General features: G+C 43.8%; 1 protein-coding gene and 2 long non-coding RNA genes across 4 annotated transcripts in view; 2 read left to right on the top strand and 1 right to left on the bottom strand.

The window, feature by feature from the left end:
• Positions 1-10,778, top strand: part of LOC309539677 — a 36,907-nt gene extending 26,129 nt beyond the window's left edge. The window contains exons 2-3 of the long non-coding RNA XR_014222943.1: positions 6,624-6,690; positions 10,500-10,778. This is a non-coding gene — a long non-coding RNA (uncharacterized lncRNA). The remainder of the gene's footprint in view (positions 1-6,623; positions 6,691-10,499) is intronic.
• Positions 1-27,776, top strand: part of KCNQ3 (potassium voltage-gated channel subfamily Q member 3) — a 161,400-nt gene that overhangs the window by 80,296 nt on the left and 53,328 nt on the right. The window lies entirely within an intron of this gene.
• On the bottom strand, positions 869-7,447 carry LOC309539679. Of its 2 annotated transcripts, none has more exons than XR_014222945.1 (3): positions 7,126-7,447; positions 5,580-5,678; positions 869-928 (listed from the first exon to the last, which is right to left on the bottom strand). It is a non-coding gene; the product is annotated as an uncharacterized lncRNA (long non-coding RNA). The 2 variants fall into 2 exon arrangements; XR_014222946.1 differs by lacking the exon at positions 869-928 and adding an exon at positions 1,293-1,605.

Genomic DNA, 27,776 nt, shown 5'->3' with positions numbered 1-27,776 from the left:
TTTTTCTCATTTTGTTTTTTTCTCTTTATTGAATTTTGTTGAATCAAGACGCCTCTCATCACTGCTTTACTTGCGTCCCAGATCACTCTCTTTTCCACGTCGGTCCTCAAATTTATTTCAAAATAGTATTTTAGGGTTTTTTGGGCCTTCATAAGGATCTCCTTATCTCGAAAGAGGGTGTCATTCATTCTCCATCTGAATTGACCAGTTGTTGTAAGTTTCATCTCCATCCTCACGGCATTATGGTCGGAGCAAGTTTTTGGGCAGATTTCCACCTTCTCCCCCTGTGGTTCTTAACCAAGTTCTTTCCTGGCACATAAGTTGCTATTTCGCTGAGAAGCTCATGACCTTTCGGATGTCCTGGCTGGTGGTAACTACTTTCTTCAGCGGGTTTTGTTTGACTTCTCAGGAAATTTAATAATCCCATAGCACTGAACGGGAAGAGGGGGGAACACAAAATCTGATAAGGAGCCATACATTCATTGTGGTTTTGCTTGTACATTAATGGATTATTGACTGAAATAGGTCAGATCTGTCCGTAATTATGCTTTTTGCTGCGCTTGTGAAAACGGAACCTCTCGTGTGACTGTTAACCTACATACTAACCTGGTAAACGATTTTTCCGAAAGACATTCAAAGTCAATTTCTGTCCGGCATAGGCTGAAAATCTTTCCTCACAGATTTTTATCAGGCAAAGTTGATTATTACAAGGATGTGTTAATAGGATGTGTGGGGATCCTTTTTTCAGTTTATTGTTTATGACCTACCTTTTGCATTTCTTTGGTTCCAGTAAATTGCACAGCAAAGGTGTGAGCCAATACATGTTTACTTGGGTGTAAATACACAAAGAATCGGTTTTAATCCAATTTTTAGCATCTAGGGTACCCCATCAGAAGCTAATGGATGTAATCCAGGAAAACTCTCCTCCCTGTAATAATAACAAACATTAATAGGACTTCAAAGGTTAAAACACATTCACATGCACACCAGCCCTGAAAGGTATGCTGGTATTTATTATGCCCATATTTCAGAAGGGTATGCGATGGAAATCCAAGGACAAGAGATTAGTAATTTGCCTAAGGCCACTATAAACATTTCCAGAAATTGCTGCAGTTTGTGTGGTCAGAAATGGAAATTGGTCAAATCAACACGATGAGTATTCATTTGCTTCATTGCTGTTCTGCAAACGATATGTAATTAATGACAGGCTGTTTTGCCCTGTTTTGACATTTGTTTTACATTGAAATGAACGCAAGTTATGTAAATTATGTAACTTATTTTAATTAGTGGACTTAGTATAAGGTGGAAACCAAGAATCAATGCTGGTTGTGATTAATGGAGGTCAGAATGGAAATCGCTTCCTTTCGACATCGCTCCCTCCAGATGACCTTTTCTTGAGCATTTGTCCTGATTTGCTTGCTCACACAGAGGTCTGGTCTTTACTAAGCATCTATTCTGATTTGTTATATATGACAATGAGCATTCATCATGATTTGCTTGAGGGGTGTGTACATGTCTTCCCATTAATGATTCAGGACCAAGGTGATCAAGGGTCTGGAAACCAAGCCTTACGAGGAACGATTGAGGGAGCTGAGTATGTTTAGCCTGGAAGAGAAGAAACCGAGAGGGAGCTATGAAAGCCTTTGTGGCGATCACATAGGGTCCCTGGACGTTTAACGGTCTATTGATCCCAGTGCCACCACTGTGCTCACTTCCCCGCTGCCACCAACCCGTTACTCTTGGGTAAAACACTGAGTCCAGACAGTTGTTAAGAGTGAACCAAATAAACAAGTTTATTTTATAAGCATTAACAAGTTTATGATTTCTCAGATAATATTCCTGTCAGTATCTTAACTTTAGTTTCTTTACCGGCCTATACTTTCCTAATACCTTCTGACTGATTATATCAACTGTTTGACTGACTCTTAACAAATTCTCTCACATCAGACTAGCCCACAGACTTATCCTCTCTGTCTCTTCTAACTCCAGACTGTCTTCTCAACCATCCTAACTCCTCCCAAAACCTCTCTGTTAACTCCGCCCCTTGGGTTCCCATTGGTTAGTCATTTTACAATCAGTTAACCCTTTCCCTATGAACCCAGTATGATGTTACACACCTAGGAGGGCAAACGCCACAGCCTTCTTCAAATATCTCAAGGGCTGTCACATGGAAGATGGATCAAGCTTGTGTTTTCTTGCTCTTCAGGTTGGGACAGTAGGACTTGAACCAATGGAGATTCCAGCTAAACTCCAGGAAGAAATCTCTGACAGTATGATGTGTTCGACAGTGGACTCCTCCAGAAGATTGTAGACTCTCCTTTTTTTGGAGTTTTTTCAGCAGAAGCTTAATGGGCTGCTGGCAGGGATGCTTTAGTTGAGATTCCTGCATTGCAGGGGGTTGGACTAGATGACCCTCAGGGTCCCTTCCAACCCTATAATTCTATTATTCATTAAACACACACTTTTCTGTGCGTTTCCCCATCACTTTCCTAACTGCAAAAAGTTCATTTTTTATTTTAAAAAGTGGATTTGTTGCTCTAGGGAGGCAGAAAACTGTCATCCACCAAAATTCCCAGTACAGTACATGTATGGATCTCTCCTGCAAAATAGTGACAGTCGGGGGGGGGGGGAGAGTTCTGTCTGTCTCACTCAGCCACTGCCTTTTCTGAGTTCTTGGGATAATCCATCTTTATTTTAGTGGAGAGTGTAATTGAACAGTATGTTCTAGATTTCATGCAGTACAGAGTGCTAAACTAAACTAAAAATATGGTACAGTATGTATCTCACCCTCCTCTCAAAATTGAAATTCTCGGCCAAGAACAACCAAATTCTGAATTTTGCAGACTGAGCTCTACTGATTCTTACTTTGGAAACTTTAATTCTAGCTTTGTATCCATAAGGACTAGAAACCTGCTCTCTCTCCTTTTAAAAAAAGAAGGCTTAGATTGTCAGGGAGGAAGCAAAGTTGAGCACAAAGTCCCATATTCTGTGTTCTCGTACAGCCATGGTGGGCACAAAAAATGAGAGGGGAGAAGATTCATTTTTCAACTTAAAAAGTTGTGTTTGCCAATTGATAAGTGCCTGCCTTTGTCTAACTTTGCGAAACACCCACCCATTCTGTAAAAGAGAGAAGCCCCCAGTTTGCCACCTGCAAATCAGTTTTTAGGGCTCGTCTTTCCTGCGTTGCCAAAACCAGGGCATCAAAGCAATATGCTGACCTGCGGAATGGCGTTGGGGTGGCGGCGGGGAGCCTTGTAAGAAATAAGTCAAGGATTTTATGGGAACATGGCTAACACTTTTTAGATCTATTGACCACATAAATCTGAGAGGCATAAAACGCCAAGTCATTATAGAGCAGTGAATCATCTCTCTCTCTCTTGGGGAGCAGATGTTCTTGGAGGCTTCTGCCCAGTCTGGCTCACACAGTGACCTGATGGAGCATTATGAAGCTTTGGCTGGCTCGAAAGGAAACTCTTTTTTTTTAAAGGATCAGCAAAGGTATATGTGTGCAAATGTACAATCAAAAGCCCAGTTTCTGTTCTTCTTGATCTGCAAGTTTGATCTGGGCAAACAAACTCGTCTGTAGAAGCCCAGTGCATCGTTTTGGAGGCAAACAGTAAAAGGAACTAGCCATATTTATCATACGTGCGAACAGCTGCCTAAATGGGCAATCCTATGGCAACAGTTGTTGGCAGTTTAGGATGCTGTTGGCTCTCCAACCCTGGCTTAGTCGAATATATGCCAGGGTAATTTGTACAGCTGGGGCTCAGCTGGCTGAACAATCCAGCCGTGGGCTTAGGCAGAGTAGCCACCCCACTACTGAATTAGTTTGGATCTGGTGTAGCTTTATGCCAGCTTAATTTACAGAGGCATGCTTTATACCAAGTTCTTGTGCATTGAATTGCATCCATGAATTGTGTCATGGATCTTCATGTGGTCAAAAGAGCACCATTCAGTGGCGTAGCGTGGGGGGTGCAGGGGGGGCCGGCCACACTGGGCGCAACATCTGGGGGTTAGGGTTAGGGGGCGCAAATCCACAGGTTAGGGGGCACAAATTACTTGCCTTGCCCCGGGTGCTGACAACCCACGCTACGCCACTGGCACCATTCATATGTGCAGGTAACTCAGGTTTTGCAGGAGTATTTTTTTTAAAAAAAGAGGAAGAAAACTGCTAAGGAGAAGACCCTTCCCCAAATCTCAGTAAGGACTGACCCTCATGCTCTGTGGGTACAGAAGGACACGGTGTGGTTTAAAGGAAACTCTTGTTTGTTAAACAAGCAGCTGCATAACTCATTGTAGCATATACTGCAAAGAGCACATAGCCAAAAACCCGGTTTTGAAACAACACATTTGAGCCAGGAACTGGCAAGTGGACTCAGCCCAGGTCATGCAAAGCAAGCAAGTTTATGCTAGTTTGCTTGTTTTGCACAATCTGCAACACAATCCGAACTGTGTTAATTTATAATCTACCCAACAGTGTTCAATTTTGTTTACTTCCGAGTAAGTGCCCATAGCAATACAGCTTTGTTCCTCCTTTGGTCTAGGTGTAAGATGTTGCACAGAGAAATGAAAGAGTCCTGTTGCTGTAACCTTCATTTCTGCATTACTGTTTAACTAGGCATTGCCCAACAAGCAGTGCTTTTTTTTACATGGGTGGCGCTGTGGGTTAAACCACTGTGCCACTTGAACTTGCCGATCGAAAGGTCGGCAGTTCGAATTCCTTCGACAGGGTGAGCTCCCATTGTTTGGTCCCTGCTCCTGCCAACCTAGCAGTTCGAAAGCACACAGTGCAAGTAGATAAATAGGCACTGCTCCGGCGGGAAGGTAAACGGCATTTCCATGCGTTGCTCTGGTTTCACCAGAAGTGGCTTAGTCATGCTGGCCACATGACCCGGAAAAAATGTCTGCAGAAGTGGACAAACGCCAGCTCCCTCAGCTTATAAAGCAAGATGAGCGCCGCAACCCCAGAGTTGTTCGCGATTGGACTTAATTGTCAGGTGTCCCTTTACCTTTTACTAAAGGGTACGTAGTACTGGCACCTCTTTTTGTTGTTGTTAAAAAGTGTGACACTTACTGTAACAACTTCATGGTGAGTACGGGCCCCTATTTTTCTAGGGGGGGAAAAAGCACTGCCGATAAGGGTTTGGAAGCTGAAGGTGGTATTCAACTACCATGTCCCATCAGAGCAAGGATCTGGGTACGAGAGTGGGAAAATGTTTCATTGCAGAAGGGGAAATACTTGCAGTGATGGAACAAGAGACTTAATTAGGGTTGCTATACGTCCGGAACTTCCCGGACATAGCCAGTATTTGGCCCTCTTAAGCCAAATAGGGGAATTTCCCAGGGGGAAATTGCTGGAATGTCTGGGACAATGCAGATTTTGATGAATTTCATTAAAAATAGCTCAAAAACTAATATTTTCTTTGAGATTTTTGCACACAAAAAAAGCCCAGCAACTTTTGTGTCCGGATTTTCACTTTTTGAAATATGGCAACCCCTTGCTTTGGTTAGATTCCACCCTTGTTGTCTGGGTTTTGTTTTTGCTCTAAATTAAAGCTGATACTTTCCATTATAGTTACACAGTGTGATCCCCAAAGCCGCACGAGATATAAACTGCCCTGGGGAAAATCCAAAGATGTATAAGTGGTGCCAACACAATCCTACTGGTGCAGGTGAAGCTGGAACAAGCAGAACATTTTATTTCTAACCGGTGCCCTGACAGATGGGAGGATTTTGGCAAGCTTCCTTTGTGCTCGCAAGGGTACTTTGCCGTTCAGGTGGCAAATGAATTCAGCAACACAGGCAAGCGCTCCCTGGCTGTCCCAGGTGCTAGACACGACGTCACACTGGCAGAATGTCTTGGCTCAGGAACAAGCAAAGAAGAAGAAGAAAAGAAGGAGGAGGAATGTTCCTGTCTGGGGAAGAGATTTCTAGCGGTTTCTGCAACTTACACTTTTGGGGGGCGAAGAAGAGATTGGTGGCTCTGTAGGAACAGATGCTTCTTGCTGACCTTTGGATATCAGACACTTGGCACAATGTCAAGCACTTGGGTTGTACAGGAAAAATGATGGCCTGGATCCAGTCCTAGTCCTAGTTGCCAGCTGGCAACTCCAGATAAGGACAGGCACACTCAGCCTTGCCGTGACGGCTGAACTTTGAAGAGTGAGTTTCAGTTCTGCACGCGTGCTGGTAACTTGGAATGCAATCCAAATTTCTGCATTCTGGATGCCGAAGTTTTAAGATATGAGAAATTAGGAACCGCATAGAGGTAGAAGGAAGTCATTAAATAAGTCAGGGAGTAAAACCAGAGATTACACATAGATAAGAAAGTAAGAGTGGCAAGGAGAAATCAATAAGGTGAAGATAAAAGGACTTCTTACTGTAAATTTATGTTTATAATGATGTCGATGATGGTTCATATTTCTTAAAAAACTGTCTTTTTTAAGACAGATTAAAATTTTTCTTTTAACTTTTTATTTTTTCTATTTTTCTCCTCTTTTCTACTTTTCCTTTTTTTCTTTTCTATTTTCTTTTTGTGTAATTTTTTATCTCATAACGTAACAATGTGTTTTATTATGTGTAATTTTTAATGTGTAAATAAAGATATTTTTTTTTAAAAAAAGGAATGCAATCCTGAGCATATTTTACTCAGAAGCAAATCACATGGAGGCTGAGGGAGGCTGCTTTCTAGTAAGTATGTTTGGAATCTGAGCAAGAGGCAGCAGAAGTGTACAAAAAAAATGCTTTTCTCTCTTTCTCACGACTCTAAAACTTTGGAGCATCCAGCGGAGCTGAATGCTGGAAGAGTGAGGGCAGAGAAAAGAATTTTCAGCATTTTGTAAAGTGGTGGAATTCTTTCCCACAAAAGGTCACAGAATCATAGAGTTGGGAGGGACCCCATGGGTCATCTAGTCCAACCCCCTGCCATGCAAGAATAATGATGATGGCTACCAACTTCAATGGCTTTGAAAGGGGGTTAGATACTTTTGTGGAAAATAAGGGGACCAGTGCCTACTTGCCATGATGGCTATTGTAGTGTTTGCCAGTTCATTTGAAAATGTCTGTACAGGGGAGAGAGAAAGGGTTAAAATGTGGACCAATAGGAAAGCGGGAGGCGGAGTCTACCTATTTATAAAAGGGCTTAGCCCGAGGTTTGGGTTGTGGGTAGTTGTTTGGTTGTTTGGTTGGGAAAAGGCAGTTGGAAAAGCAGTTGGCAGGCAGTTGAAAATAGAGAGACAGTTGGTGCAGTGGGTTCGAGTGTGAGGGAGGTAGAAGAGATAGAGACAGGATAAAATAAGACTAAGAAGGTAAAGAGTAGCAATGTTTGGAACATAGCTGTCAACGTTTTCCCCTTTTTAAAAGGAAACTCCCTTATTCTGAATAGGATTCCTCGCAAGAAAAGGGAAAAGTTGACAGCTATGGTTTGGAATGCGCTTAAAGTTTGTTTGTGTCTGCAATAAACTACACTCTTCTTTGTTAACTTGAGAACCTGACTGAGATTAAAGTGATTTACCAGGAAGGACCTGCTTGGTGGCAGTGGATTAGTGGTGTATGGGTCAATAGTCCGTGAGACAACCGGGAGCTCCGTACGACCGCCACAAAATGTTCTGCCGCCACTCTTTGAGGCATTATGTTTCCAAATTACCGGTTGCTGGGAATCCCAGGAGACAAGAGTCCCGTTGTGCGTAGCGTGGGGGGTGCAAGGGGGGGTGGCCGCACCGGGCGCAACATCTGGGGGTTAGGGTTAGGGGACGCAAATCCACAGGTTAGGGGGCGCAAATTACTTGCCTTGCCCCGGGTGCTGACAACCCACGCTACGCCACTGGCTCAGGTCCTGCCTGTAGGCTTCCCATGGGTGTCTGGTTGGCCACAGCAACAACAAGGTGGTGAATCAAATGGCCTGGTCCAACAGGTTCTTCTAATGTTCTTATGTTAATTGCAGCCTTTGGTCCCCACCCTGCACTCGGCTCTCACCTGTGGCTCCTAGACGCTGTCAGCATGCGACAGTGTCTACACCCGGGAAACAGCTTTGACTGGCTGGCTAAACCAGGGGCTAGGGGCTGGACTGAGGAGGAATTGTGAGAGCCACCCACTCCTTTTTATGAACCTTTCCAAGGGCAGGAGGACAGTATTGATTTAGAACAGTGGTTTGCAGAGGGACATAGTCAAGAGGGCAAAAGCTGGGAAATACTGGGTGAGAATAGCTAGAAGAGGGAATACCAGGAGAGGGACAGCTGGCAGGACAGCATTCCTGATCCCCCCCTTCGCCTAAGACTAGATCAGGCACATCCAACAGGTAGATCATGGTCTATTGGTAGATTGCGGGGTGTTCCTGGTAGATCTATGGTCTCTCAGGGATCTCCCCCCCAAAAAAAAGAATAAAAAAGCTTAATAACTACTGTTTCGTAAAAAAAAAGTTCAACCACTCTGGCTTCCTAAGAAAAGCTGAACAACTTTGCCTTTCCCAAAAAAGCTCAGCAACTTTTGGTTTCTAGCCAAAAAGTTGACCATCAGATTAAGGTCCACTATTTGACTGCGGATTCAGGACCCTAAACTGTGTTTTATATAATCGACTTTTGATTATGTTCTGTGTATATCGCAATGCTCATTCAGTTTCATTCATTCATTCATATATTCCATTTCCTTCATTCATTTGCTTCCTAAAAAAAGCTGAACAACTTTGGCTTCCCAGAAAAAGTCCAACAACTTTGATCCATCCAACGACAATGGGTAGATCACTGCTAGTTTTTTTACACTGCGAGTAGATCGCAGCCTCTTGGGAGTTGGACGTCCCTGGACTAGGTGGAATTTGAGAGTGATAGAACAGAAAGTACAGTGGCAACAAGATCAGATTACCCAACGTAGGAGTGACATAGATTATTTGGGGATGGAGGGGGTGAACATGTACTGGGAGCAATGGCATTTCTAGAGAGATATGCATTCCTTTATCTGTGGCTGTGATTATTAAAGAAACTAACTGGTAAGGGACACAGGTGGCGCTGTGGTCTAAACCACAGAGCCTAGGGCTTGCTGATCAGAAGGTTGGCAGTTCAAATCCCCGTGACGGGGTGAGCTCCTGTTGTTTGATCCCAGCTCCTGCCAACCTAGCAGTTTGAAAGCACGTCAAAGTACAAGTAGATAAATAGGTACCACTCTGGCGGGAAGGTAAACGGCGTTTCCGTGCGCTGCTCTGGTTTGCCAGAAGCGGCTTAGTCATGCTGGCCACATGACCCAGAAGCTGTCTGTGGACAAACGCCGGCTCCCTCGGCCTATAGAGCGAGATGAGCACCGCAACCCCAGAGTCATCTGCGAGTGGACCTAACGGTCAGGGGTACCTTTACCTTTAACTGGTAAGAACGCCCCTTTCTTTTGATCTGCTTATATACTGCCACCAAGGGAGGGATTCCATTCCCCGAAGCCTGACACCAGGTGAGGGTAGCCAATGGGTCTCAAAGCCTTGGTGACTTAGGGACCTTTCCCCTGAATGCAAGACAGGCTCCGGCGGATTGAAGGGACAAAACCAAGAAAATGAAAATGAGAGGCACAAATACAAGATGGGGGACACCTGGCTTGAGAGCAGTACATGTGAAAAGGATCTAGGAGTCTTGGTTGACCACAAACTTGACATGAGCCAACAGTGTGACGCGGCAGCTAAAAAAGCCAATGCAATTCTGGGCTGCATCAATAGGAGTATAGCATCTAGATCAAGGGAAGTAATAGTGCCACTGTATTCTGCTCTGGTCAGACCTCACCTGGAGGACTGTGTCCAGTTCTGGGCACCACAGTACAAGAAGGACACTGACAAACTGGAACGTGTCCAGAGGAGGGCAACCAAAATGGTCAAAGGCCTGGAAACGATGCCTTATGAGGAACGGCTAAGGGAGCTGGGCATGTTTAGCCTGGAGAAGAGGAGGTTAAGGGGTGATATGATAGCCATGTTCAAATATATAAAAGGATGTCATATAGAGGAGGGAGAAAGGTTGTTTTCTGCTGCTCCAGAGAAGCGGACACGGAACAATGGATCCAAACTACAAGAAAGAAGATTCCACCTAAACATTAGGAAGAACTTCCTGACAGTAAGAGCTGTTTGACAGTGGAATTTGCTGCCAAGGAGTGTGGTGGAGTCTCCTCCTTTGGAGGTCTTTAAGCAGAGGCTTGACAACCATATGTCAGGAGTGCTCTGATGGTGTTTCCTGCTTGGCAGGGGGTTGGACTCGATGGCCCTTGTGGTCTCTTCCAACTCTATGATTCTATGATTCTAAGAACATGCATGTTAAAAAAGGGAAGATATGCAACTGAACGAGGCTTACCATGCCTGTTGGCCTTTGGGCTTCACAGAATGCTGGGGGCAACTGTGGGTGCATCTCACTACTGTGGTGTTAGAGGGTTACCCCGTTCTCCAATGATTCCTTGTGGCTGCTACATTGCTACATTTTTAACCTGCAGATACATATCAGCATCTGATTATAACTCTTGTTTTATCTCTTTGTCTCTTAAAGGGGCGCATTTCAAAGATGGCTCCGTGTTGGAGATTTAAAGTCTCTGAGAGTCTTTCCTGGGTGGACATTTTTCTCTCCCTCCCCTCTGCCAGCCCATTTTATGGGATTTGTAATAAAATACTCTAAATGGCTTACTTAACGGGTCAACCTTTTTTTCTCTTCCCTGGTATAATATCGAAACTGCAATTCCCAGCACATTTCAATACACCAAGAGGGAATAGTAGAAATTTACAGCTAATGAAATATTGAGGAGGGCGATTACCTAATCTGCTCCTGGGGACTTGGCAGCCAGGCACACGATAGCTGAGTGCTGTGCTGTCACTGGAGTTTTTCGGAGTATAAAAACTTGCAACATTTTGTTGCAGCGTGGAGCCCTGCAGTTCAGGGTTCCAGGGGCTCCGCTCCATCCCTCCTCCCCAGTTTTATGTTTCCGTCACAGCAGTCAGCAATCCGTGAACCCTGGAAACATTTAGGTGTGTGTGTGTGTGTGTGTGTGTGTTCTGCAACAACTGAATATTGTAGCAGCTCAGCTTGGTAGAGCATGAGATTCTTAATCTCCTTGTCACGGGTTCGAGCCCCACATAGATTCATGCATTAATAACAATAATAATTTTATTATTTATACCCTGCCCATCTGTCTGGATTTCCCCAGCCACTCTGGGAGGCTTCTGGCTGATATAAAAACATAATAAAAGGTCAAACATTCAGGGGGGTTGGACTAGATGACCCTCGTGGTCCCTTCCAACTCTAGAGTTCTATGATTCTATGAATTGATGCAATAATAGTGCTTAAGTGGTGGGTTTATACTGGATCTTCCTGCTTCATTAGTCATTCCATGATGCTTCCCAGTGCTGCTGTATTGTTGCCAGTGATTTTTCGAGAAAAAGAGATGTCGGAACTCACCATGAATGCCTCCCATGTTTTCTTATAATGGCAATGGCATCCACCTGAGAGGTGCTGGAACTGAGTTTCGGTGAATTCTGGCTAAAAAAAAGTCCCGATTATTGCCATCTGGAGGGGGTCTTTTGCCCTATAGTGCAACAAAAGCCGGTGTATGGGAACTGCACCCAGAAGACCAAAAGCTGTATTGAGGAGTTAGTGATATAACATGGAGCTCTCCCTGTCTCTGTTCCTTCCCCTTCCCACACTCTTGTTAAGTTTTTGGATGGTGTGAGAACAGCCTTTAATGTCCTGAGAACGTTGGGAGGAGGTGAAGACCCCACACAGCTGCCTTAATCAGCTGCAGAGGATAATGCTGACTTCTTTGATGTTGGACATTGTTTTGGGAAAGTGAGGCATTGGGAGGCGGTGGCTATTGGAGGATCTGCACGTAGCCAGCCTTGGAAGCCACACAGGCTATCTGTAAAATTGGACAGTTTGGGCAGAGTTTCTTTGAAGCTTGTGCATGGACTGATCTGCCGCAGGGCCTTGCAAACTGAGGCTACTGGGGGAGTCGCTTCGCTGCTTCTTGAGGACTTCCAAGTGGCAGATTGAAGTGCTTGCTTGGTGTGTACATATTGCCTGCTGTTTGGGAACAAAACCTTTAATCTTCTCACCCATTTGTGTATTTTGTATTGCTTCTGAATCTCATTTAAAAGAACCACGTTGCCTTTGGCAAGACGGCCAGACAACCTCCCCACCCTGCCACGAACATTTGTGGGATGAAGATTCAGGATAGATGAAGGAATGTTCTTCTTTAATCAGTACATATTTAAACTATGGAACTCACTCTCAGAGGAAACAGCGGTGGTCAACAACTTAGATGGCTTTAGAATAGGGATGTCCAACTCCCAAGAGACTGTGATCTACTCCCGCTATGAAAAAACTGCCCGTGATCTACCCATTGGATTGACCAAAGTTGTTGAGCTTAACTGCTAAAAACTGGAAAAAAGAAATTGTGCCAACAAAAAAGGAATGGCAAGACAAACTGTGTTTGTATATTGAATCTTTCAATATACAAAGAGTATACAGTATTGAACTGGGTAGATTAACAGAGGCAATTAGAGATCACACTAGACAAGAGTTTCAGAAAGCACAGGGGATATGCAGAGAACACATCACAAAGCAGTGTCCTAAAATACAAGACATGTTTTGATTAATGTCTGCAGGAGACTTTGTGGATATTTAAGTTATAATTAGAAAAATCTTAACAATTATTCATAAAGGAAACAGTTTATAAGAAGTTAATAAGGAGGCCAGATACAGGATAAAGGAAGTCTTTTATTTGGTTGTTTGTATTGTTGTATGTTATGCTTATTTTATTTCTGTATTGGGGTGGGGGTGGATCAACCAGGATCACATGATCAACCAAGATCAACCAGGGTCGCCCCCAATCGACCAATAGATTACAACCAACTTGTTGGACATGCCTGCTTTGGAAGATGATGAAACCAGTGGAAGACAAGGCTCCCAATGACTACTACCCATGAGAGCAGCCTGTGGGAGACAGTAATGCTTCTGAAGACCAGCTGCTAGAAGCCACAGGAGAGGATAGTGCCCTCGTGCTTTCAGGCTTCCCATCTGGTTGACCACTGCGGGAACAAGGTGCTGGACTAGATAGGCCACTGGCCTGATCCAGCCACTGGCCTGATCTTATACTCTCAAGATGTGCTCACAATGTTCAGCATTGAGGAGAAACCACTGCTCTGCCAGTCAGGATCCCTGATTGTCCAGGATTCCCACACAGGTGGGGGAGCACTCTGCGCATGCCTGTGTCCCTGTCTGCATATTGGACCCTTCTCAGTTGCAGGCCTGTCCATGTTTCCTGTTGTGAACATTACTAGAGGGACACAGGGGCAATTATCAGCAGCATCCACAGTGTGCAGGCAATACAGGAACCGAATTTTGCATGAGCTTATGCAGGGGATTCCCCAACCTGATGGCTTCCAGATGTTCTGGTGGCTGCACAGCTCTGCCGGCTAGCAGTAATGGGAGTTGCGGTTGAAAACATCTTGAGAGCACCACGTTGGAGAAGCGTGATTCAAGGAGAGGGATGACATCACCGCAGGAACTGGGGAGAAAGACAGCAACGCGCTCTTAATTACATCTTGTCATCTAGGCTTGATGGTTCCTTCCTGTTCTTCCTTCTGAAAAGTCTTAGTCTAACTTAATTTTCTTTTAAAAAAACTTTCTAATGATAGAGACCGTCCGTGACCTATCTAGTTCGTGATGCGCAGCCTGCAATTTCCTGGTTTTAATTTTCTTCTCCTTGCTTCTGTGGAGGCCAGTTGCTATAACCAGTGGCACAATTATAGTTAATGGGTTCTCTCCCCCCACTCCTTCTTGACCAGGAAACACATTCTTTTCAAACTGCTGCCCCCTCACCTTCAACCATCTTTCCAGGACCGTGTGCCATTGTTGTGTGAAAGTTAGACTCCAGTCTGCTGGTGAAGTCTTTGTCCATGGAATTTTCTTGGCAGGGATACTGGAGTGGCTTGCTAGTTCCTGCTCCAGGTGGATCACGTTTGGTCAAAACTCTCCACTATGACCTGTCTATCTTGGGTGCCCTGCTCAGCATAGTTCATAGCTTCTCTGAGTTATTCAAGCCCCTTCACCATGGCAAGGCAGTGATCCATGATGACCAGAGCACGCCAGGCACTCCTGTCTTCCACTGCCTCCCGCAGTTTGGTCAAACTCATGCTGGTAGCTTTGAGAACACTGTCCAACCATCTCATCCTCTGTCGTCCCCTTCTTCTTGTGCCCTCAATCTTTCCCAACATCAGGGTCTTTTCCAGGGAGACTTCTCTTCTCATGAGGTAGCCAAAGTCTTGGAGCTTTAGCCTCAGGATCTGTCCTTCCAGTGAGCACTCAGGGCTGATTTCCTTCAGAATGGATCGGTTTGATCTTCTTGCAGTCCATGGGACTCTCAAGAGTCTCCTCCAGCACCAGAATTCAAAAGCAGCAATTTTTCGGTGATCAGCCTTCTTTATGGTCTAGCTCTCACTTCCATACACCACTACTGAGAAAACCATAGCTTTAACTATACTGACCTTTGTTGGCAAGGTGATGTCTCTGCTTTTTAAGATGCTGTCTAGGTTTGTCATTGCTTTTCTCCCAGGAAGCAGGCGTCTTTTAATTTTGTGACTGCTGTCATCATCTGCAGTGATCATGGAGCCCAAGAAAGTAAAATCTCTCACTGCCTCCATTTCTTCCCCTTCTATTTGCCAGGAGGTGATGGGACCAGTGGCCATGATCTTAGTTTTTTTGATGTTGAGCTTCAGACCACTCTTGGAAACAGTATATACCAGGAGGACCTTTGGGGGTGGCCTGGCCAAGCTCTTCTCATCTTATGTTCTTAGAAGATGATACATTGGCTGTAATCTAAGAGCATCAAAGTATCTGGAAAGCCAAATTATTATTGGCATTGACATATCAGTTGAGCTCCTGCTGGCTGGCTGCTGGCCAATCAGCTGGCTTTCCCAGTCTCTCTGCTACTGTTGGTTTGAGGCAGCCCTTTGTGGCAAGTTACGTTGTTGGAGAGATTCCCTGATATGCCTGATTTGTCGCAGGAGCATTACAGCCATCAGAGCTGAGCTGGCTTGGATTTACTGATCTTTCAGTCAAGGACTCAGCAAGCCTCTGCTCCAGTGCTGCAGCCAGTCAAATAATTTCCCACTTGCTTAGACCTCTGGATTATTTTTTGTATCTTTCCCCCCAAAACTTTTTCATGTTACAGCAAGAGTTTTGAAATGTTGTTGGGCATTTCTCGATATATAAAATTAATTATTGATACACGATAGAGTAAGCTCCTGTTGCTCCATCCCAACTCCTGCCAACCTAGCAATTTGATAGCACACCAGTGCAAGTAGATAAATAGCTATCACTGTGATGGGAAGGTAAATGGAGTTTCTGTGTGCTCTGGCACTCGTCACGGTGTCCTGTTGCACCAGAAGTAGTTTAGTCCTGCTGGCCACATGACCCAGAAAGCTGTCTGTGGACGAACACTGGCTCCCTCGGCCTGAAAAGCGAGGTGAGCACCGCAACCACATATTCGCCTCTGACTGGACTTAACCGTCCAGGGGTCCTTTGTCTTATTATTGCATCACAAATTTCAAAAGCAGTTCTAGGTTACAACAGATCAGCAGCCATCTTGCATTGTTATAAGGTAAAGGTAAAGGGACCCCTGACCATTAGGTCCAGTCATGGCCGACTCTGGGGTTGCAGCGCTCATCTTGGACCCCTGACTATTAGGTCCAGTCGTGGCCGACTCTGGGGTTGCGGCGCTTATCTCGCTTTATTGATCGAGGGAGCCGGCGTACAGCTTCTGGGTCATGTGGCCAGCATGACTAAGCCGCTTCTGGCGAACCAGAGCAGCGCACGGAAATGCCGTTTACCTTTCCGCTGCAGCGGTACCTATTTATCTACTTGCACTTTAATGTGCTTTTGAACTGCTAGGTTGGCAGGAGCAGGGACCGAGCAACGGGAGCTCACCACGTCGTGGGGATTCGAACCACTGATCTTCTGATCGGCAAGTCCTAGGCTCTGTGGTTTAACCCACAGCGCCACCCGCATCCCTATTGTTATAAGAGGCGCAGCCTTTTCGCACTCCAGTATCCCGCCATTGTCAGAAGCCTTGTTCTACGGAATGCTGCATCTAGCATTGAAAATAGATTCTATTTCCGGGCATTGGCCTGGCAATGCGGGCCTTCAATTAGGGACCTTCACACAGGTGGAAAAAAGCAATAAGAGGTTTTCCAGTGCAGTGAGCACTTCAATTTCATGGGCTGCTTTCACAAGGGAAAGTTATAAGCCAGAGCTGTCGAGTAATATTGCCCAGGGCTCATATCAGTCTCCCCAGAGATCCCTGAACTACCCTTTGTTAGCCCTTCCAAATCTAACAAATATTATTCAACCAACTTCAGTGCTGGAGACTTAGTAGCCTACGGCATTTGCCAACATGAAACTATTCACTCCTTTCCCCAATTTCCCCTCTAAATTAGGCTGAAAATGATGGTAAATAAACAAACAGTAGGATGGACAGTTCCACTTCAGACTGCAGGTGGGGGAATTATGTTTTTGAACGCTCCTCTGATTTGAAAAAACAATCCCCAAAAAACAGATGAACAGTAGCTCCTGGCAAGTAGAAGAGGAGGGAGCAAGTTCAGCTCTGTTTGTGGTGTGGTGTAGTGGTTAAGAGCGGTAGACTCCTAATCTGGGGAACCGGGTTCGCGTCTCCGCTCCTCCACATGCAGCTGCTGGGTGACCTTGGGCCAGTCACACTTCTCTGAAGTCTCTCAGCCCCACTCACCTCACAGAGTGTTTGTTGTGGGGGAGTTACAGATGGGTAGCCGTGTTGGTCTGCCATAGTCAAAATAAAAAAAATAATGAGATAAGAATAATTACAACTCATTACCAAACTTAAAACCATGGAGAGACCTGGTCTGAACAGAGACATTGGATTCTTATCTCATTATACATGACTAAGCCATTTCTCACCTTCTCACCCCTTGCCTTTTCTCGTAAGACCTGTTACAGTCGTTAAGAGTCGTCAACAGGCTCATCCCAGCTATCTGCCAATCTCCGATTCCCACCACCCTTCTGAGTAATACCCCTCCTCACCTTCTCAATATATAGAAGGATCTGGCAACTTCTGTTTCAGTGTATCTGAAGAAGTGTGCATGCACACGAAAGCTTATACCAAGAACTAACTTAGTTGGTCTTTAAGGTGCTACAGGAAGGAATTTTTTTATTTTGTTGTGGGGAAGGAAGGGAAAGGAGAATGTTAGCCGCTTTGAGACTCCTTAAAGGGAGTGAAAGGCGGGATATCAAATCCAAACTCTTCTTCTTCTTCTTCTTCTTCTTCTTCTTTTCCCCACTGATGTGCTACCTTTATGCCGGTAGGGAGTTGGGGGGGGGGGTTACTTTAAGAAACAAAAACCCAGGGAGAATTAAAAAATGGTATTCTGTCACCTGTATCAGAAGTGGAGCAATCCACTTTCTCATCTCAACCTGAGTGGGAATGTATTCATTTCTTTGAATTTATTTATTGCTTAATGCTGTAGTTTCTAAGCTGCGTACAATAGGGATACAGCATGCATCGTGAAATCAGTTAAGATTAACCATAGTAAAAAGGTAAGTCCATTAAGTCCAGTCACAAATGACTCTGGTTTTTTTTATATAAAATATTTATTAAAGTTTCAGAAAAAGGAATTACATAAAAACAAGAAATACAAAAGTAAAAAACAAAAATAAGAATACAAGAAAAATACAGAATAAAAAAGTACACTTACAGAAAAAAGACAAAAAATAAAAATAAAAAGTCAACCTTTCCATATCTTACATTCATATCCTTGTTTCCCTGACCTCCTCATACCTCCCTTTTTTGTATTCCAATTCAATTAATTAATTCAGCAATTTCTTTCCCACCTTATTATCCTGATCTTTGATCTTAATATATTATAACATTAAATTTTTACCTATTTAGAAATCCAATTTTTCCATATTCTTTTATATCATTACAGCTAGAAACCGCTTAACTTCAATCAAACATCATTCTAACATTCATTAATTTTGCAATACTTCTGTAAATAGTCTTTAAATTTCTTCCAATCTTCTTCCACCGACTCTTCTCCCTGGTCTCGGATTCTACCAGTCATTTCCGCCAATTCCATGTAGTCCATCACTTTCATCTGCCATTCTTCCAGAGTGGGTAAATCTTGTGTCTTCCAATACTTTGCGATGAGTATTCTTGCTGCTGTTGTAGCATACATAAAGAAAATTCTGTCCTTCTTTAACTCCGATTGGCCGATTATGCCCAGGAGAAAGGCCTCTGGTTTCTTCAAGAAGGTATATTTAAATACCTTTTTCAGTTCCTTATATATCATTTCCCAGAAAACCTTAATCCTTGGGCACGTCCACAAAAGGTGAAAGAATGTACCTTCAGTTTCTTTACATTTCCAACATTTATTATCGGGCAAGTGATAGATTTTTGCAAGCTTGACTGGGGTCATGTACCACCTGTATATCATTTTCATAATATTCTCTCTTAAGGCATTACATGCCGTAAACTTCATACCTGTGGTCCATAACAGTTCCCAGTCAGCCATCATTATGTTATGTCCAATGTCTTGTGCCCATTTAATCATTGCAGAGCTCCATGATATTCCATAAATATGCTGCACGCTCCAAGCCCATAAAAGCCAATTGTCTCGCCTCTGTTGCATCTTCTGAGTTTCGTTTCTTATGTTCTGAATTTTTGTTTGTCTTCCGTCTCTTCTGAGGATATCAGCAGGGGGTTAATGTGATTCTTCTACAGAGTTGGGCTTCCTTAATTAAAACAACAACAACAGCCCCAAAGATGAACTGGTTGTCTTTACCTTGCCTGTGTGACTGTACTTATTATTTTCTAGCTCCTGCTGTTATCTCCAGCAATCAGATCCAAGAAGATGATCTGATGCTGTATTTGCATCCGGACAATACTTCAGGGAAACTGTTTTTCTTTTGTCAGGACGAGGGGAGGGGAGGCTCTCTAGGCTGATTGATACTTGCATTTTGAGCACTGCAACATCACAGTTCTTTTTGCTCATTTAGCGGTTCGGTTGGAGTTCTAGCGCATGCAAGAAAAGTGAAATTGTGCCTCCTTGTCCACCCACAATGCATTGGGGAGGGGGATAATAATTGGGTGCTGTTCAGTCCTAGCTCTGCTTGTTAGTTTCTGTTTGCCACAAGACTCTTTTTTGCATTCCAGAGACATTCCAGACTGTTGGAAGTCTCATGGAAGACGGATGTGACGTTACTGGTTTCCTGTTCCTTTGTTGTTCAGTTGCTCTCTGCTTTCACAGAGAGTGGATGTTTCTTTTCTGTCTGCGTAGCTAGAAATAAAACTCTTAGCGATGTAGCTCATAAACCTCATCACTTCTGCTGCTTTGAAACTCTGCTGAATGGGAACGTGCTTGGAGTCTTATCAGAGGCTCGGGTCGTTAATTATCATCGGAGGAGATAACGAAGGCTCGACCGGAGGAGTCGCTCAGTCGAACGCAGGTTCTGACACTGCTTAGATCCACATGATTTCCAGCAACTGGCATTCGGACTTGCACATTGCCTGAGAACAGCATGCGTAGAAGAACGTCATTGTGGCTAGATGTCATAGGTGCCAACCTGGGGCCCTGGGTTCCTGAGCACCCACAAAATTCCCCAGGAAGGGGCTGGGCACCCACAAATTTTGATGCCAGGGCCTTGCATGCTGCATGGCATCCACGGCCTTGGGCACTCACGGTTGTGGGGCCAAGATGGCACTCCTGCTAAATGCCATGTTGCAGACAACATGGCCAGAGTGGACCACAGATTTCCCAGCCCTGGTCTAGGGATATTGGTACCTCAGTCCTCAATATCTAAGTGAATTATGTACAGTGGTACCTCGGGTTACAAACACCTCGGTTTACAAACACTTCGGGTTACAGACTCTGCTAACTGTATATATATGTAGAGATAGAGATAGAAAGAGAGAATATTTCAATTGAACAAAATAAACTGGAAATAAAAAAGTGAATAACCAATAAAATATAATGAAGTAAAAAAGTATATTACAGTGGTACCTCGGGTTACATATGCTTCAGGTTGTAGACTCCGCTAACCCGGAAGTAGTACCTTGGGTTAAGAACTTTACCTCAGGATGAGAACAGAAATTGCACGGTGGCGGTGTGGCGGCAGTGGGAGGCCCCATTAGTTAAAGTAGTACCTCACGTTAAGAACTGTTTCCAGTTAAGAACGGACCTCCGGAATGAATTACGTTCATAACCAGAGGTACCACTGTAAATATATATATAGAAAGAGAGAGAGAGAGAGAATATTTCAATTGAACAAAATAAAAAGTGAATAAAAAGTGAATAAAAAGTGAATAACCAATAAAATATAATGAAGTAAAAAAGTATATTATATCACTATATATGCAAAATTCCATATGTGCTTGTCTAGTACAGTCATACCTCATGTTACGTTTGCTTCATGTTACGTTCTTTCTGGTTATGTCCCGCGGGTTACTTCTGGGTTTCGCTGCTCGCGCATGCGCAGAAGTGCAAAATGACGTCACGCACATGCGCAGAAGCGGCGAATCACAACCTGCATGTGTGCAGATGTGGTGCTGCGGGTTGCACTCTTTTCATGTTGCGAACAGGCCTCCGGAATGGATCCCGTTCGCAACCAGAGGTACCACTGTATATAGGTATATAAAACGTTATTATTATCGAAATACATATATGATTATTTATAACCTACTATATTTTTTATGAATGCATTCCAAGTATCGCTTAACTTGTCTGTGCAAAGTCTACATCTATAAGCAATCTGTTCATAAACTTCAAGTGTTGTCATAACCTCAATCCATTGATTGAAGAGGACCACAGATTTATCTTTCTAGTGCATCAATATAGTCTTTTGACCATAGTAAAGGCATGAAGGATCCATTTATGTTATCCATTTGTCATATTCCATACTGTATGTATGTAATTCAGAAGAATATTTTCCTCTGAGATGTTTAACTTTTTCTTCACAGTCGTTTTAACAGAATCCAATACTTTCTCCCAAAACTTAGTAAGTGAAGGACATTGTAAAAACATGTATTTCAAAGAAGCATTATCCTCATTATATTTCCAACCATATGCTGTCTTAGACAGTCCTTTTCTATATAAACATAATGGAATCCAGTAAATTCTAAATATTATTTTCTGTTGTAGAGGTCATAATTTAAGATCCATAGATGCCTTTGTTAAAGAAGCTAAAACACTTTTCCACTGTCTACTTAACAAAGGAACCTCCAATTCTTTGTTCCTCTCATTTCTTAAAATCTGTGAATTGAATTGATTCGTTGATACCAGATATCTATAACAAGTAATCATAGGCTTTTTAGTTTCAAAAGATTTGACCAATTGTTCCAATATCTCTGATATCTCAGAAGCTGTAAAAGCTGCCAGTCTAAACAAAGTAAATGTTGCAACTGCAAATTGGGCTTCGATAGATGATATTTATCTCTTAAGGCAATGTACAGTTGTGCCTCGGAAGTCGAACAGAATCCTTTCCAGAAGTCCATTCTACTTACAAAATTTTCAGAAACCAAGGCACTGCTTCCGATTGGCTGCAGGAAGCTCCAAAGAACGTTTGCAAACTGAAACACTCACTTCAGGGTTTGCGGCGTTCGGGAACCAAAACCATAGCTGTCAACTTACAGATTTAAAAATAAGGGACCAGCAGCCTCAAAAATAAGGGATCAGCAGCCAAAATAAGGGATTTTAGTCAACCAGCTGAAATACGAAGTTAAAAGGGACCTGATAATTTTGGAGAGCAGCGCCGGTTTTTAGCCCTTCGTTTCCAGAGGTTGCTGCTCAAGACACCAGCTGATGAAACACTGCAATTAAATAACTACAAGCAGCAACCACTTTTCGTGCAAAATGAAGTCCAAGCTATGAAGATGCTGCTGCAGTTCTGTATCTTTTCTCTCGTGCTCCATCTGCAGCTCTCAGTTACATCAGGCGGGGCGGGAGGAAGAGGGGGCGGGAATAGTGCCTGAAGTAAACCCGCAGATCAGACTATCTATGCTAATCTACCACTACAAATCTATGGGAGAAGCACTTGTGGTCCTTCCTCCGCTTTCCTCCAATATGGTTAGCCCTTGGAACACCTGCCCATGCCTCCTCTGCCTCCTCCTCCTCTCTCTGAACTGCTTTCTCTATGGTTGCCTTCACTCTCCTCTCAAGGCTCCTCAGTCCCGGTGGGGAGGGGCTCCCAGGGGCCGAGGCTGGTGAGAGGAGGCCGGAGGGGGACGGGCTGGGCAGCCAAGCAACACAGTTGGAGTCTCCCTCCTCCCTGGCCGGCAGGGAGGGAGGGAGGGAGGGAGGGAGAGGAACTGCTTCCTTTGAAACCCGGGAAATTTAAGGGACATCATCAATAAGGGACAGCAGCGGGACACGACACTGGGATAAGGGAGTTTTCCGCCAAGTCAGGGACGGTTGACAGCTATGACCAAAACAGACAGCGTTTGGGATCTAAGGTATGACTGTACATGTAAAATTCATCTGCCTCACCTACCAGTTGGTTCGAAGTCAGTATACTGCTTCCATCCAGTTTTTCCATAGTACCATCTTTTTTAAAAAAAATTAATAAATTAAAATTGAGTTTCCACAAAGTCAATTTAGCAACTAAGTGAACATGACTTTTATGAAGATGCATCCCCACTGTCCTGTATTTGTCCATCCTTTCTCTCATCTCCTTCCACCATTGGATTGTTCTTGAGGCTGCTTTCCAAATTGGAAGGCAGTCAAAGTAGCAATTAACATGTCATAGGATTTCATTTTTCCCCAAGGAAAATTCCTTTCTCACATATTGTTCTTGGCTGGAGACGTTCAGAACACTTTTCTCTTTTGCATATTACTGCCCTTTCCTTTGGGATCAGGTGCTTTCTCAAGTACATTTATCCATTAAATTGCACACATATGACCCAAATACATGTCCTGTACATTAGTAACTCCCACTGATGGCAGTGGGTCTAATTTCTGAGCAGGCATGTATAAGATTGTACTGTGGTTCATGTAGCAGAAATTAAAATAAGGCAGCCACGCTAAGCAGGCTTACTACAGGGTAAGTTATTCTCAGGATGCCTCTCTACAATTCCACTGGAGAATATAAGGCTTCTCTAGAGTAAGTACACTTACAGCTCCGATTAGCCAAATCGGTGGCACGAGTTGAGCTGCTGGAACGCCAGCCTTTAATCTCATGTGGGTTTTTTTTTTTGCGCGAGGAAAAGCAGATGTTCTTTGACAAAATGATAAAATAATGGTTTCTCTGGGACTTGACAGTACAAATCTCCCTTAAGTTGTGCAGAAAGCTACAGCTGATCCATTCATATCTGCCGAAAACACTGGGTCTCCAAGGCCCCCAGAATGAAAAGGCAGTTTTTTAAATACAGCCTTGCTATTGCTTAGCCAAATTCTCGTGCAAATGTCAGAGCTAGCTTGGACCTGATACATTGCAAAACATCTTCCTGGTGTGCCAAACATTGCAGGAAAAGAGACAGGTGTCACTGAATTTGGTATAGTTCAGCTGCAAATCTAGACCTTTGGGGCAACATTCTGGACATGCATGTCTACTCTGAAGGAAGTCCTATTCAGTTTGAAAGGATTTACTTCCAGGTATTTGGGAGGCTGATCAGAACCTCCCTTTTAAAGAAATTTCTTGATAGTTCGCTCTCTTAGCCTTTTGCAGCAAAGAGCAATAACAGCAGAACCTTGTGGCATTTTAAAGACGAGCAAATTTATTGTGCCGTAAGCTTTTGGCAGTTCAGTTTATCAGCATTGGTGTTATGCTGAGTTACAGGTGTGCATGGTTTATTTTGGTTTTTTGGTGGCGGGAGAAGGGGGGTTGTAAACTGCAAGGTCAGAGGGAAATGGAATGCAGAGAAATGCAGGCAAAGATAATTACCGTATTTTTCCATGTATAAGACGATGCTTTTTGCTTTTCTAAAGGCAAAAATTGGGTGTCGTCTTATACACGGATAGTGACTGCAGAGGGGGGAGGTGCAATTAATGGCAGCAGCAAGCAGGAGATTGGCAGCGGCGGTGATTGGTGGCTGTGGCAAGGCAGGCAGACAATTGGCAGCTGCGGCGAGGTGTGCGATTGGCAATGGCTGTGGCAAGCGATTGGCAGTGGTGGGCAGGCAGGTGAGCAATTGGCAGAAGTGACCTCCCCCACCTTCACCCCCACCTCAAAGCTAAACAACTTGATTTCTTAATTTTGGGTTTTAAAAAATAGGGATCGTCTTATACATGTAAAGGTTCATCATTGTTCCACCCGATGTGTATATCTTTAAGGGGCCAGAGCAAAATAACGAGACCCAGCTTTACAGCTGTGAAACATAGCAGGTGCTGCTGAGTTGTATTGATTAAGCTGTGTTGGCAATTGGGTGTAGTATATAAGGAGCAGCACCTAGCTCTCCCATTACCCTGGGGGATGGGTTGGTGGTTGGGTCTGGTTGTTGTTGATGTATTTAGTGTAAACGGAGTTTTTGTTTTTGTTATTAAAACCTTCTTTAAGTTATTTTTGAGTCCCTTTTTAATGCATGGTCTCCCCAGCAAGCTCTCTGCAGCGCTACTAAACTGCAAATAGCCAACAGTCTTATGCATGGAAAAATACGGTACATAATTAACAGTTGACTCTGAGGGGAGAGACTCCATCAGGCAAGGCCTCCTTCCACCTGCCCTGCCGCACCCTCTGCTTCTCAATGTGTATTGTATTGTTTTATGTACCATGGCTTGCCGTTGCTTTATTGATTATAGTTTAGATATTATTGTAACTGTTGAGTGGATTTCTGTTTAACTTTTATATGTTATTATTTTATTTTATACTATTCTAATGATTGTTGAATGTTACGTTTTGATGGAGGTTGCCTGTTTTAAAGTTATGTTTTATTATCACATTTTTGTATTGAATTAGATTGTTGTAAGATGCAAAATTTTTGTTTCTTCAGCTTGTAAACCGCCTTGAGTATTGTAAGATAGAAAGGCGATATACAAATTAAAAATGATGAAAATGATGAATGATAATAAAACAGCTGATGGTAACATTGATGCCCTGGCAGGGGTAAACTGATTGACATATGTAAAGTGATAAAAACCCGTTGCCTCAGTCCAGCCCACAATTTGTGGTCCGAGGACCCGACGTCCGCAGTGTGAAATGAATACACAAGGGCACGTGATATAAGGTTAATGGGCAAGAAAAGGCCACAACTTTATTGATTACAGCAGTGAAAAGGTATTGGCTTAGGCATTGGATCTCTAAAACAAGTGGATTTATTCACCAGTAGGTGGAGCCTGTTGATGCTAATCCAACTATAGGCTCACCCCTGATGTCACAGAGGGTCGTGCCATGGCCTCCCGCCAAGCAGGCATCGGACGGAATACACGACTCCTTTAACGGAATACCCAAAAATGGAATTCCTTTAACGGAATTCCTTTAACGGAATACCCAAAAATTGAAGGGATAGGCGATGGCCACACCTAGCCCTTCGACACACCACAGCACATTATTCCAATGCCTAACCTACCCACCAATACCACAAAAGTTGTGACGATTGCTACGAGGTAGGCGAAAAAAACAAAAAGCCTAATGCCAAATGGAAAAACTCCTACCAGGCCCTCTGGACAACTAGGGTGACCAACCTAAGGTCCATAGCAAGGCCAATGACCTAAGCCCTAACTCAAAGGGAGTGGAGGGTGGGTGACTCGCGACGAGACGGCGAAGAATGAGGCCGGGGCAAGGCTGGCGCCACAGCAAAAGGCTGCTGAACACCCCCCCCTCTGAGGCACCTGGTTAGATGCCTGCCGAGGGGCGTGGGCACCAGCCAGGTGAGGTGGAGGCAGGGGGCAAACGCCCCCTGCTAGGGGCGGTGCTCAGGCTCCCGGCCACAACCACTCCCCTCTCCTCCAGGGAGGAGAGTCTTTATAACATTGGATCCCTTGCTGTATAGTAACATATAGGCTGTCTCACATTCACAGACTCCCTTTGAGGTTCTTCAGCTCCAGAAAGGCCACTCTGAGGTCATTTACTGAGTGCCCTAGGGGACTGAAATGCCCTCTCACTGGCTTTGGAATAGTGCCATTTCTTCCTAAGGAAATTTTTTTATGACCACTTTTACTACAATTGACTGTTTTCATGCTTTGTGCTGTTGTTTTATCTCGCCGTTTGTCTCTGATTTTATTATTCTCCTTTATTATTTTGCATTTTATCTTGTTTTGTTGCAAGCACTTCATAGCCGCCACCCCCTCAATTGTTTTAATGCCCACACAATAATAATTGCACTAATACATTCTTTCTCCCACACTGGTGCACTTTTAGTGTGTGTCCTCATCTACACATACCTGGCAAATGCACACATATAAACAGAATATATGTCGGGGCTTTATAACTCAGAGTTATCATGGCATATGATGGGGTGAGATATAAAGTTGTACCAGGGAGATTTAGTAGCTAGGTGAGAGACCAAGAAAGTTCAGAATCAGAGAATTATTACAGAAGAGTAAATAATCAAAGTTAAAGCGATCTATTCCAAGGGGCAAACAGAAAGCTAGAAATAGATGAGCCTTTGGCTGGATCCAACAGGGTTCTTCTCATGTTCTTATCTAAAGCATTCCCCACCCCATTCAGATATCACTTAGCAGATCCTAACCTATTCCTCTTGCCCCAGTTTTTACGTCTTACACTCCCCAGGTAGCGTTATCTGACTGCATCCTCCAGGAGTGATTTAACAATAAACTTCAGTGGATCAAGTGCAAATCAGTAGATAACAGCCTTTGAACTGTTGTGTAAGCAATTGTGAGGTTGTTTTTTCTAGGTCAAGGTATAAAAAGGTAAAGGTAAAGGACCCCTGGATGGTTAAGTCCAGTCATCTTGCTTTCAGGCCGAGGGAGCTGGCGTTTGTCCACAGACAGCTTTCCGGGTCATGTGGCCAGTATGACTAAACCGCTTCTGGTGCAAAGGAACACCGTGACGTAAAGCAGAGTGCACAGAAACACCGTTTACCTTCCCGCCACATTGGTACCTATTTATCTACTTGCACTGGCATGCTTTTGAATTGCTAGGTTGGCAGGACCTGGGACAGAGCAATAGGAGCTCATCCTGTTGCAGTGATTCGAATTGCCAACTTTCTGATCTGCAAGCCCAAGAGGCTCAGTGGTTTAGACCACAGCGCCACCCATGTCCCTAGGTCAAAGTATAGTTGCATTCATGGCTGCAGAGTTCAGAGGGTCTCACTTTGAAGGAAAACATGCACAGGATTGGTCTGTCCCTCTTGTGCCCTGGTTGTGGGTTTCCCAGAGTAATCTGGTTCACAAAGATTAAAAAGAGAAACTACAAAGCTCAAAGCAACAAGGAGCCCATTTTCCAGCAGTTCTGCTCTGCAGCCTTGTGATTCAGATTTAGCACAATCTGTTTCGATTTTGAATTTTTTATAGGCGAGCACTATTGATTGCCATTTCATAGATTTTCCTGGACAATGCCAAAGTGGATTCGACACCATCATCCTTTCCTACAGAGCAAGTACTGAAATTGTTATCCATTGATAGTTCTTGAATCCATTATTTGTTTCCATGTGTTCATCCTTTTGGGAAAGCATGCAATTTGGGGAACAGACCTAACAGAACATGATGTATCCAACATTCATTACAGTAGTGGGAGTTGTTTTTTAAAAAAGTGTATCTTTTTATGAATCCCTCCTTTCTTACCTAGCGAATTACATGCAGTCCAATAGGGCAATTAGTAAATGTGATTAGGCTGTCCAAATTGTAATGGGAGCCA

The sequence above is a fragment of the Podarcis vaucheri genome (assembly GCF_965113315.1).
Source record: "Podarcis vaucheri genome assembly, chromosome: 8".
In the NCBI taxonomy this organism is placed as follows: domain Eukaryota; kingdom Metazoa; phylum Chordata; class Lepidosauria; order Squamata; family Lacertidae; genus Podarcis; species Podarcis vaucheri.
This window is presented reverse-complemented; position numbering and strand designations above follow the sequence as displayed.